Below are 14,193 nucleotides of genomic sequence, written 5' to 3' on the forward strand. Positions count from 1 at the left end.
ATTTTCTTTTCTGGGATTTAGTCAGAATTCAGAGTAAATGGGCCTGGAAGGTAATTAAGTTACTTTCTTTCTTTCATATATTCTTCTCCTCCTAACTTTATCACTGATACTGATCATGCAAATGTGAGAGACTGAATCAATGATTAATGTTTTAAACATTGTTAAGATCATTGAAGTACCTTTGTCCAGTGTAGTGGCTACTGACCACTGAAGGCCACCCCTCCCCAAATATGCCTCCAGACAGGAATGTGGACTCTGATGAGAACTTGAGATAAGATAAAGGTGTTACTTTGTGCAAATATCTCAGGTCTAAGGAGAAGTAAACAAGGCTGAGGGAGAAGAATGAATTCACAAGGGAAGCCAAACTCAGCAGCTGTGCTGAAAATCATCTCTGCCTGGGTTCGTGGTGGGAGAGGCCACAGCCCACAGGCTGATCTGCTGAGGCCAGGTTTGTACACACTCACCCTGCTGCCCAGGGAGAGGAGGAGACTTTGTGGGGGTGTGATATAAGGAGTGAACACCCATACACCAACTGCCTCAGCTGTAAAATCTCCCAACAATAAGAGTAAGGAAAAAAAACAACAAAAACACAAACAAAAAAACCACAAACAAACAAAACACAAAAAAAGCTTTTTTTCCAACTGTTTGGACCTTATATGATAAAAAGGACCTCTGAGAAATTTCTTAGAAATTGTGACATCTCCATAAAGAAAAAAAGGAATCAAAATGCATGCCTGGAGGATATACTGCTCAGCATTTTCAGATATCGCCCAATAAATCTTGTAAATATTATTTCAATTTAAGATCAGATTAGATTTTATTGCCTGGAAATTGTCAGTTTTAATTTGAGTGCTTTTAAGAGTAATATCAATACAAGGATTTATTTTGTTTCATTAAAAAACACCTATGAATTTTCTTTCTTTTATGTGTTTCTTTTTTTCAGAATTTAATTATAATTTTTTACCCCTGGAAATTGTGTAAACATAGTTAATCAAGCAATATATGTTTATATATATATTAAAACTGTGATAGCAGAATTTTCATGCCTTGTATATCAGCTATATAGAGTTGAAGTCAATTCTTACTGCTGTTCCTACTTCCCCTTCATATAATTTTTCATAAGCTGGAAATGTGCACGCTTTAATGTGCACACTACTTGAACATTTTAATGTTTATGAAATTGGAATGGAAAATTTGCTAATGCTGCTTTACTTGTTTCTTAATTTAAGACAAGCAGAAGTTCATCAGCACAATCTGTTTATGTTTTATCATACTCATGAAAGTTCATGAAGACCTACAAATTACACAGGCATTTAATTAAACTTCTTTATGGCATTAAATTCTCAGCACAAAATTAATGTGAAATATTTAGGAGAATGTGTTATGAAAACATAATAAAACTCTCAAAGCTTTCTTTTGAAATAGTTTTAACTGAATACTAAAAGAAAACATTTATCTTAGATAATCTAGTTCAGACATTGCTTACTTGTTTGTGCTTGCATTTTCCACAAAATAAATATTTTCAGAAATGGTCCTGTAGGACCCTAAAGCTCTAGCAAGGTACCAACAGAAATGACAACATTTTTGATATATCATACATGTATCAGTTTTCATTTACAAAGAGTTTATTTTGGAGGAACAGTGATTCATTTTGCCAACCATCATAATATACTTTGATTAATAACAGCAATTCCAGTTTGGCCTGAATGATAAATGAATAGCAGTAAGGCACCACAGTTTTTCAGTTCAATCACTGAACTGAATAATTGGAAGAAAAAGGTTGAGGATGAAATGAAGAGGATTTTTTTCCCTCACAGAAAAAGTGCTTATTTGCCTTAATTACAAAACAAAGATTTTCAATTCCATTTTGAACCTTTTAAATGGACATAAAAGGAAAATTGGATTCAATTTATGAAACAACAGAGTTTAGCAATGATGGCATTATTCATCAGACATATTGAGAGACAGGTTCGGTTCTGGCTGACATGAATGACCCCATGATCCCTCTTCTAAAGCTGCTGGGGATTCAGGACTGAGTTTCTCTCCTACTCATATTTTTTACTGCCACTGAAATGAGGCATCTTTCATTTCATTTTGCATAGTGACACTCTACTATCTGGACTATATGTCATCCAACATCAAATATTTTATGCAAAGTGAAGGAACATCAGTAAAAATAATTGCTAGTACACAAAAAATTGCTTTTGCACAGCAAAAATCCCCTGTGGATTCAGAATTCCCCGAGTGTCTCACAGCAAGTGCATTGGTTTGAAAAGTCACAATACCCACAGCTTTTAAAAGACTGAAAAAAAGTAGATTTGCTTTGATAATCTATTTATTTTTATTCAGCTGATGTCCACTGTAAATAATAGAAGGCCTTGTTATTGGGTATTAATAAATCCATAGGATTTTTTTTGTGTGTGTTTACTTTGACATTGGATTTATTGTGTTTGTTTGACGTACAATTTCACGAAGGGACCCACAAGGATCTTCAAGTTCAACTCATTGAATTCCAGCCCTGGGAAAGACATCCCACACCATGTGCCCAAGAGTGTTGTCCAAATGATTTTGCCCAAGAGTGTTGTCTAAATGATTTTTGAGCTCTCCTGGGCTTGGTGCCATGACCACTTCCTTGGGGAGCCTGTTCCAGTGCCCAGCCACCCTTTGGGTAAAGAATCTTTTTTTAATACCCAACCTAAACATCCCCTGACAACTTCAGGCCATTTCGGCCATTTCCCTAGGTCCTGTCACTGGTCAACACAGAGAAGGGATCGGTGTCTGCACCTCTTCTTTCCCTCATGTGGAAGCTGCATACAGCAATGAACTCTCCCCTCAGTCTTCTCTTCTCCAGGCTGAAAAGACCAAATGACCTTTACTCAAGGCTTTCTGCCCAGACATTTCACCATCTTTGTTGCCCCTCTTTGGGCACTCTCCAATAGCTTTATATCCTTAGCACCCAAAACAATATTCAAGGTGGAGGCACACCAGTGTAAAGCAGGACTTGCTCAGCTGGTGATGCTGTGCCTGATGCACTACAGGACATGGCTGGTTCTCTTGGCTGCCAGGCCACACTGCTAATTGAAAATGGCTGCTTCACAGAACTAGGTATTTTTCTTCCTAGCCACAAACCCAGAGGCATAAAAGTTTCATCTGGATACAAAAGGTTACTGAAAATGAGAAATTGCCTAAAAGTAGCAATTATTTTCTAAGAGAGTTAATCTTTCTGGCAATGTTATTCCCACAAGTAACAGTGTCATTAAATAGTCTTAATTCTGAGTTCCACTCAGTTTTAAAGCTAGATTTTTCTCTTAAAATTAATCAAGGGAAACATATTAAAATCTAATTTTTAAGTTCTATCTTTGTAACAGCAGCAGCAGCAACCTGGAGATTCAGTGCATCTGGCAAAGGGTTGCAAGTGGGCTGTTAGCAGAAGTACGCAGTCCCAGGTATTCAAAGTGTGACATATTTCATTGTCCTTAAGAGTGACACTAACAGGAGTTTAAAACCAGAGAACTGTTTTAAGTACTTCAGTTGGTGTTGGGCATCAACAGGCATGAATCACCCTGAAGCCATTTACAACCCCTGTTTGAGTATCTGTTAATAACTTATCCCACACCTGTGTCCTCCGACTCAGCAATGTGTTTTCTGTTTATTGAAGCAACAGTCACTGCTAGGCATCCAGGACAACCTTTCTCTCACCTTCCCCGGAGTGCTGACAAGAGAGCTGACTGTAGAGCCTGAAGTGGAAATTGCTGGCCTCACACTTTTGCACATTCTCCAGAATACAGCTGAGCATCCGCAATGCACCGCTAAGCAATGCCTTGCTTCAGTGCTGCAAGGGGAGCCTGAAGTGGAAATTGCTGGCCTCACTTTTGCACATTCTCCAGAATACAGCTAAGCATCCGCAATGCACCGCTAAGCAATGCCTTGCTTCAGTGCTGCAAGGTGCTCAGGTCAGGGGCTTGTCTTGCCGGGTTACATCACGTATCTGTTTTAAACACAGTCCAGACTCTTCCTCACTCTGCCCCAAACCCTGCAAAGGGATGATCACAAAACTTTTAGGCTGAATAGTTTGTGTGGTTCTTTCTTTTGCATTTGTAAACTTAAGTATGGATGAACATAATAGACAGGGAAAAAGTAAGGGTTTTAATTTGGGGGATTCTCTTTCTCATATATTTTACCAAAAGCATGAAAAAACTCACATGAGTCAATCAAAGGTCTTTGTGAATAGATTTTTGCACATAAGAGTGCCTGTACCTAGGAGGGTTTCTCTGCTAAGAAATGTTTGGTCACTTTATGGAAAAACACATTCTTGGTCAAAATTTTTTGGCCAACACAAGTGACTAGGAAAATTCTTAGTAATCACATGCTGGAAGTACCTTAGGCTGGGTGGAAGGAACAAAAAACAAGTTTCAACTGTAAAAATATCACAGAACACCTCCATAGATTTCTCTTTAACTCCTGAAAAAACTTTTTTTTTAATGCATACTTTATGGGATGGCTTATAGCTTTAGAAAATTGTCCTTTTAAATAAAATCACTGTATAAATAAAAAGAAATTAAAATGCAAGATAATTTAAATTTGTTTCATGTCTGTACTATGAATTGTTACAGGAAATTTCCAAGTAACTTTCTAGACCTATTTTCCTACCTTTATAAGTATACAAGAAGTCATGACTAGAGACCTCAGTAAAGAAAGGTGAAACCTATGAAGTGAAGGGATAATATCAGTGATCACTAATATTTTTATGTTCTCAGAACACATACTGTTTTCCATGTCACCTTTTAGCAGCTGAAGAACCACTTCCCCTGTTACAGAATTGCAGGCAATAAGTTCACAGCATGAAATTGCTAGCATCCCTGAAGAAGATGAACAACACAGCTACTCACTTTCTAACACCTCTGGTCTGAAAACAACTTCATGGTTCAGAAAAGAATCAGACAAATTTAAAAACTGCCTTTTTTTTTAATGGGGTATATTGCTATATTACTCTTTCATAGTTCCTAGTCTCGAGGCAAGATGCAACAAAGAGGAAAATCTCTGCTTTCCCATTGTGAGAAATACATGGGAGTAATATCTAAGCTAAAAGCAGGTAAGTGGAGTCTAGGAGCTGGTCTTTACCTGCCTAGTTCTTTTCTTACATTTTTCTTTCACAGGGACTTTCTAAATGCACTGTTGTGTCTCTCAAAATGGTCTCTAACTAAAAATATATCTGATTACTGCTGAGTAGTATTCTTACTGCAATATGTTTTGCCTCTGCATGACAGGTTGTTACATATTATGTTATAGTCACTCAGTGAAATATTTATGTCACAGTAGCCACTTGCTTCAAGATAGAGAAACAGATTACCTAAAATAGAGAAACAGATTATCTCTGCTTAATTATCATCCACATCCTCTCTGTTCTTCTATCCTTAAGCCTGGCTGATCCACATCAGCAAATAGCTCTCAAAAGCACATTATTTTTGCTATTTGCATCTTCCTAAAAGCAGCTCTGAACCGGGTGTGTGTGTGAGGAGTAGGAACTGATGAGCAGCACTCCAAACTAGCTTTGTTAGTAAGACTATTAGGTGAGCAGAGGGAGTGGGGAGGTTTTCTAGGGCCACATGCTGTGGTTGCTTCAGTTTTTCCAACCCACATGTGCCTGTGAGACAATTGTAAATGAGTTGCCTGTTGGAACACTACAATGAAAATGGTGGTGTCTTCTCAGGATTAGCAGTCTGTTGTTCTCCAAAACCTTGATTTCAAAGGCACAAATAAAAGGAAGAAGGGAGGAAGGAAAAATTAAGTACAATCCAGAGAGGACATGATGATCTCTGTCTGATTTATGAAGTGTGAAGTGAGCAGTCTCTGATTCAATTAACAATAGCGTTTCTAAAACATTTTGTGAACTAATGGACATCACAATTATTCTCCTGCCTTCAGTTGCAATACGTGACAGAGACTTAAAGGTTAAATGCAGAGATTGTGCCTGCTGTGTTGCAATTATGAATGTCACTTTTTATTTACAATATGATTTCCATTACATTATAGAAGAGTTGAAACAAATAGACTTTTAAGAAGGCTGTGGCCCTCTACAGTTAAGCTTTTAATACAGAGCAAGAATGAACATGTCTATTGTAAAGTTCATCCAAAGCATTTGATTTACTGAATTTCTGAATGCATATAAAAACTGAGAGTCTTCATGGAGCTCTGGAAGTTTCAGAATTGTTCAACAGTTTGGTTTTTTTCCTTGATTGCGACTTGATTTAAATGAGTTGATGGCTCTCAGCTGGAGATGTCAGTAGTTGCTTTGAACTAGCAGCATATATTTCTTCGGGTAAATCTTACCATTGAAATCTATGAGCTATTATGCAGGTAGCAGTTCTGGAAATTGACTGTGACTGCAGAGAATTGCAATTTCTAAATTAATCCCCAGGAATATTATGTATATATAAATATATATAATAAACACAAATATAAAAATAATTAATTTGCTTCAGAAAGCAAATATTTTACAGAGTTACTTTCCTGATCTCTTTACATTTAAAGAAAATAGGGCTGTAAAAAGAGTCAGTCAAATTCACTCATCACTAACACAAAGAATTCTCATCTCAATCAAATAATTTAAAATCTCCATTCTGAATACAGCTTTTATCTCTTCACTTTCATTTTTTCTAGCATGTACGCACTAAGTTCCATAAGAATCTGCTATACTAAATATACAATTTCTATGGAGCTCTCCAGGTAACTTTCAGCTGAATTTCCATTTGATTCCCTTCAATTTAAAATATTAATCATTTAAAAAGTTTCATATTTCAACTTCTAAAGCTTTTCTGCTCATAGGGAACAATCCTCATTTAATTCAGGCAGTTTTTCTATATTCATAATTAACTCTCTATTTTATATTTCATCTACTTAAGTTCTTCTGTTAGGAAGATTATATATGAAAGTGTCAGAAACTTCATCTGCTTGCACGGATCAGTAAATGAGATCTATCTTTATAATCTGAGTCATCAAGAGAATCTTCTCAGAAGATTAAAGAAATGGCCCTGAAATGTTCAGGCAATCAAAGTTGTGTAAAGTCAAAAAGCAGACTTGCTGCTCTGTTCATGAAATCCATACTTTCACAAAAGAAATGAAAGGCATCTTTGGCCTTCTCAAACTTCAAAACTGCAGCTTAGAACTGAGTTCAGGAGAATACAAATTTAGTTTTAAATCTTTAAAGAGTGGTGCAAGTCTTCTTGTAAGAAGTCTAGTTGGGACTCTCTACATCTTTTAATGTAGTTTCAAGGGGATGAACTAAAGTACAGCCAATTGTATGCATTAAAAGAAAAAAAAGGCTCATCAAAGACCAGGCCAATGTGCTGAAGTAACTCTTTATGTAAGGATCTGAGAATTTTCAATTTTATGGCTATCTACAACTTTCTGACCCTCTCTGTTAACCTGGTCTTCTGGTGGCTGCCCATTGTATTGAAGCAAATACCTGTGCAAAGGAAGTAATCATTCTGGGTTTTTTTTTACAACATTATGGAAAATGTCATAGTCATGACTCTCATTTAGTAAGAATTCTTTCCATTCCAGAGGCAAAGCAGTTTCTATGAAGTTTCTTGGCTTACTTCTGGAAGATATTTGTACTGAACATAGGTATTTGTATGCAGCATTATGAGGTAAAAAAAATTGCTGACAAAATGCAAGAAATAGTTAAGATTACCTTCCCAGAATTAAATGAAATTTGACTGCTGTATAAAAGAGCTATATCAACTGATATTTGACCATTTGAGGAACTCACTGTTTAAGTCATGCATCATATAAAGCACTACAAGCCTGGTGCTAAGAGCTGTCAATTTGTCATAAATAATTTGGGAAAAAATGAGAGGATTTGATATGTCATATGCTAAACTGTGAAAGTGATTGAATATATACAGAAAAGATCAACACATGTTTTAGGTAAAAATAGATCCAAGTAAAACTGTATTCATAGCCTGATTAAGTAATGGCATTTGAGAACTCAGATCTTTGTCTGATGTAAATCAACGCTATTACTACAATTCTGCACAGCATAAGCAAAATGTATTTATTTTTACGGTTTTTTCTCCCCATAATAATTACAGCCAGCTAGCAAGAAAAAGAAGAAAGTTTAGAGCACAGGTTTTATGATGTTTGAAGAAGTCAGTATAGTGGAAAGCATTCCAAGAAATAAATGGTGCTCCTAATCCCCATAAGCTCTGTAATTACACCGAACATTTTTACTAGAAATGCATTGGCTACATGATAGATCTGACATTGTAAACCTATTAACAATAAACCTAATGGATATTTATGGATGTATTCTGTAACTGAACTAGTTTTATACTATTTGGAAATATCTCTCTACTAGTATACTGCTAGTATACTAGTATACTAGTAGCTAGTATACTGCTATCAGATACAGCCATTTAACACATCATGGCACTTTTTCTGTGTTGTCATAAATTCTACAAGAGGATTTCTGCTGTCCTCAGAGCTCTAACTAACTTACTTTCAGTAGCTAGTATACTGCTATCAGATACAGACATTTAACACATCATGACTTTTTCTTTGTTGTCATAAATTCTACAAGAGGATTTCTGCTGTCCTCAGAGCTCTAACTAACTTACTTTTCAATATGTCTATCTCCTCCTGCACACTGTGACTGTGAAATATCTGTCCCAGTCTCTATCCCTCTCCATGTCTCTGTCCTTCTCTCTTTCCTTTACCCTAATTTTATTTCAGCAAAATTTAGGTTTTCTTCAGATTGTTCAGCTTTCATTAAAAAAAAAGGTTTTGTGAGTCATCAACAAAAAAAATCAACAAAGTGATCAAAATAAAAATCTGTTAAGATCTATTTATTTATGAAGCAGTAGAATTCAGTATTACAAACCCAGTTTAACCCTAGGGTAGGGCTAGGTCAGGCTGAGGTTCATAAATTTATATTTCACAGACCCTGACCCTGATGATGTTTTGCAAAGAACAGTCTTCCTGATCTGTTTTTTCTCCCTTTAGGAGCTGTATAATAGATTTCATAGTACAGTGATCACTAGCACAAATGTGATATCAGAAATTTGGTCTGGTAGTATTTTTCTCTGTAATGTTAGCAACAATGGAAACGATGTAGTAACCTTCACATTCCTCTGTATTTATCAAAGATCATCATGTTTCAGTTCTTGGTTTTTTCTTAACCTTAACTAGATTCAATACTAATATTCAACAGGCCAAGAGGAAAATATGATATTTGATACGTGATGTTATCTGATATGGTATCATATGATAATATACTTACTTATTCCTGTGTTATCTGATGTTATCTGATATGGTATCATATGATAATATACTTACTTATTCCTGTTGAAATATTAAGCTGAAATATTAAGCTTGTTAGCAAGCTTACTATTGTCCATAACTACCAGGGAAAGGGATGGCAGAAGATTCCTTATCTTTTTCCAAACAACATGATATGGAAATTTAAAATACAGAAATGAAAAACTTTGAAAAAAAAGTCAAGCTAGAATTCATTCATCACTTTCATGTAGTAAGAGAAAAATATGTACCTTTTCTAACAGAGTTGCTGGCTCTATCTTAGATAAACAATACATTGTTTACAGAGAAAATTTCTGTTGATAAAGCCAATTAAAGCAATCACAGTTAGGAACATTTAGACCTGGACTTTGAGCTGACACTCCACTTCACTGATTTTTTCCTCTTCTTTTAAACTGGGCAACAGATGACACAGCTCGACAGTCAGCCCACATATTCCAGCTGGGCTAAGGTAGCTAATCAATTCCTAACATTTTTAAAAACTAGAGTAGCTGCAAGTGAACTAATACATTGATGATTTAGAGAGAAAGCCATTAGTACAGCTATCCAAGAGTCAATAAATGAGAACTGCTGCATCCTGTGTGTTTTGAAACTAATCTGCCTAATTGGCTCCTGGAGTCTAACTTCAAAGATGCACTTTTGTTTTCTGATAAAAGAGATGTAATTATTAAGTGTGAGATTGGGTCAGCCTTGATGAAGAACAGAAAGAAAACCAAAATGTCTTGCCACCCTCTCCAGTCTCTGTCACTAAAGAAATGACCAGAATTTGTCTTTTCAATCTGACTTGAATTCTGACTTTTTCAATCTTTTCCAGTTTGAAAATATTCTTCCTCCTCTCCCAGTCATGTTGGTATGCTTTCCTGTCACTTTTTTTTCCTGTATTTTTGAACTTCATTTTTAAAACTCTACAAATATATGCTGGGCTTTACTACAGTATCTCAGATGTGAAAGAGAAGTAACAGTAATTATTGTTTCTCCTGGTCATTGTTAAAAATCAGATTCTGATGAACCAAGTATAAGAAAATAATCAAATAAATCTAAAACAATACAGGAATTGACTCACATACACATCTTCAAATCGGACTCAAGATCTTTAATTTTTTAGTTGCAAGGTTTTTTTCTAGTCACTAGTTTTCTTCTCAGTTTATTCGTGCATCTTCTGCTACAAAATTCTTTCTAGGTCCTCTGTCTCACTGAAAATATTTTCTCAGCAGTAAGTGATATTATATAGGGTATGGAGATATTGTAGTTATTTGTTGTTTGTGTTTTCTTCTTTTCTTTTTTGTATGGGGCATCATAAAAGACAAATCACAGCATTCACTTCAGCCACTTTCACAAATTAAAAGGGAATAAAAACCTTTTTTTTTTTCATTTGCTCATAATTCTTTCTCACTTGTCACTGCACATATAAATGATTGCAGTGTGGGCAAGGGTTGAGGGGTTAGAGAAAATAGAACAAAGGTTACTGCCCCCCATGTACTGAACTTGAATCCCTCCATTAACAGTTGAAAAGTGCTTCCCATCACTGGTCTTTGCATCACCCCTCATAATTTATCCAATTCAAAACAAAAAATATAAGCAATAAATTAATCCTTGTATGTCTTAAGGGAATATGTGCTTACAAAGTACAATTTGCTTTCTCTTTGCATTAATCAGAAAAAAATACATCTGAAATTATTACAGAATAACATGTGAATGAACTATACTCTTCGTTTAAAAAGAAACAAGTATTTCTAAATAACCTTTGTTATTTAGAGATGACCTTTGTTTATGATTAGTATGAGTAATGGAACATTATCTTGGATGTTGTTCTCACAAAAATCCTAAGCAACATCTCCTACACAAAAATATTTTTAGTATAAAATGCCTTTTGTCAACTAATTATTAAATAAGAGATCAGGTTATTGCTTTAATTTTAATGAACTACAGTTATACAAAAATGGCTGTTGCTTTATGCTTCATCTTCTCTCACCTATTTGCTCATCTTAAGTCTATAATTTTATTTCAAGATTGTTTTTACTTCTTTTATGGGGGTTTTAACTGCTCTTTTCTCTCTTAATTATTATTGTTGACTCTAATGAGACCCTGAAACTTTCGATCAGTGTAATGACATGTACATATTTAATGGAATCTGAATGCTTTTGTTTTTAAGTGTTAATAAGAACATAAAACACTTTAAGAATACATCATGGCATACAGGCAAAAAAATGTATATGCCAGAATTGAAAAGTTTATTAAAAAAAATGTTCTAGCTAAAAATATGTAAATACCTGTTCTTATCTGACACTTCAAGGAATGGGCTAATATAAAATAGAGCAAAAAAGAACCAAATAATAACAAAATATTAATTAAATAATAACTAAATAGTAACTCAATAATTAGTATTTCTAGAAGCACTCTCTTCTTTCCCAGTAGGGTTCCACACACACTCTAAAACATAAAATCTTTATTTACTTTGAGAAATGCAGTCTCACTAGGTGTTTTTGATAGGATTGAGAAAATTACTTTGAAGACAGGAAAAAAATATTACATTTACAAACTGTATTTCTTCTTTTAAGTGATCTAAGAAGACTGTGTGTAAAGGGTAAGGCATAGATATATCTGTACTTGTTGGCCAAATTGATTTGTGGAATGAGAATGAAATCTCAAATCTGTGAAAAAATTGAGTCCTAAACCTTTACAGATTCACCTGTAACTGTACCTCGCTCAGTTTGGAGGAGTGGAGGAAAAATGGAGGTTTTGTGCTACCATTCTCTGAGTGCTTCTAGTGCTTCTGCAGACCCTGCTTGTTAACCTCATGGGGTGCTGAAAGACCCAATTTTTGACCCAGAAATAGCACAGAAATGCCATGATGGGCAGATCTCAATGCCGCAGTCAGAGTCAGGAGCTCTTGCCCTGGCCTCAGGACTGTTTTTCCACATTGAGAGATTATTGGCATTTTGTGCTATGGAATGTCTGCAGAATCTTCTGACTTGCATTTGTAAAATTTACTGTTACAATGAAAAATAAATTCCCTTCGTTGGTGTTGTATATTAATTTATGTGCCCGGCAGCCATATGGCTGTGTACTGTGATCCTGTCAGATCCTATAACTAATGTGTGGATAAATGGAAAGGTGAAGGCATTCAATCTGGAGACTATCAAGGAAAATATGCATGATCCAGAAATTAATGCTGGCAGTTATTAAATAACACTTTTTCTTTGACTCAAAGCATAAAATAATCTCCACTTGATGCTGAATGAATTGGAAAAGAAAAATAATTTTCTTAAAATAGTAAAGGATAGTAATTTCAGTTAAGGTAGTACCAATTTTTTGTTTGTCTCTTACATGTAAGCAGAGATGGTTGCATGTTAGAAGATTGCCCTGCAAGTATCTTCTTAGAAAAGATCCAATAAAATGTTTAGGCGCTTTCAAGTTAAACAGACAGTTACTGTGCCTTTAGAATCTTCTTCCTTTCTAGAGTTTTGATCAGACTCTGAGCTACTCATCAGGCCACTGAGCACTACTCTACTGTATGTCAAGTATCAAAACTACTGCTTAGAAACCAGAGCCTGAAATTCAGAGTACTGCTACTTAGAATGTATCTGTTGGGTTTTTTGTTTGGTTGTTCTTGTTTGTTGTCATTGTTGATTTTTTTTTGTTTTTTGGGGGGGATTTGTTTTTGGGGGTTTCCTTAGTATTGGTGTTTTCTTTTTTGGTTTTAGGTTTGTTTGTTTTTTTGTTTTTTTTTTTTTTTTTTTTTTTTTGGTTTTAGGTTTGTTTGGGTTTTTTTGGTTTTGGTGGGGGTTTTTTGGTTTGTTTGTTTGTTTGGGGGGTTTTTTTGGTTTTTTTGTGGAAATGATACAAGAAGTCTGGGGTTTGCTTGTACTTTTCATGTTACCTTAGTGGTTGTTAATGAGAGGGATACTCTTGTTCAGCATTCCTGGGGAAACTAGGATTCGCAGGTCTGCATGCTAAGAAAACTCCTTAACTTCCAGCAGAAAGACTATCTAGTGACTAAGAAGGTTTTATCTCTCTCCTGTGCAATTGCTGAGATGCTGGATCCTTGTCCTGCAGGCAGTAGATGAGAAAAAAATTGTGGTTTTATATTAAACCTTCTCTGCCAAAGGGACTCCTAGATTTTGGTCTGCCAGTATTTTGTTGTTGTTGCTGTTGTTGTTGTTCTTGCTATTGCTCTTGCTGTTGCTGTTGTTGTTGTTGGTTCATTCAACAGCAGTATAAAGCAAACTGAGGAAGGGCTTGAGGACTTGTGCTTAGTAACATTGAAGACAGTCAGTAGTCTAACAATTAAACTGCAATTTTTTCATATTATTCCCTGAGAAGGAGGCTACCCAGCCTACCAAACCTTTTTCTGTAAGAAATACAGAAATTACAGAAATATAATTTTAGAGATTTCCATTTCCCTTCAAAGTAGAGAATAAATATATCCATAATACTGTGAGAGTCTAATCACTATGGTGTGTAGACTGCATAGTATCAAGAACCTGTCCCTTCCATTCATGAATACCTGATTCCTGTTAGTATCATTAGACATGAGGAAAAGGTGTCACTGTACAACTCAAGTGACCTTTGGGTTATTCCTGTACTCTTTGGAATTGACTGGTGCTTAAGAAAAAGTCAATTTCACATGTCCAGGTGCATGCACCGGAACCAGGTGTGCAGAAATCAGAGGAGTTCTCATATCAAAAAGCATCTGCAAAAAACCTTGTCATGTAAGCAGCTTCTGTATACAGTTTAATTTCAGTGGTAACTTTGGACCTTTTAAGTCACCTAATTTTTCTTTTTCTTTTTCTGTAATGAATAATATTGTGTACATGTCCAGTAGACAAAATGGTATAACCACAGGATCATCCTTTCTTTTTTCTTTTTGTTTGTTTG

The sequence above is a fragment of the Passer montanus genome, unplaced genomic scaffold (genome assembly GCF_014805655.1).
Source record: "Passer montanus isolate IOZ18808 unplaced genomic scaffold, ASM1480565v1 scaffold6, whole genome shotgun sequence".
In the NCBI taxonomy this organism is placed as follows: domain Eukaryota; kingdom Metazoa; phylum Chordata; class Aves; order Passeriformes; family Passeridae; genus Passer; species Passer montanus.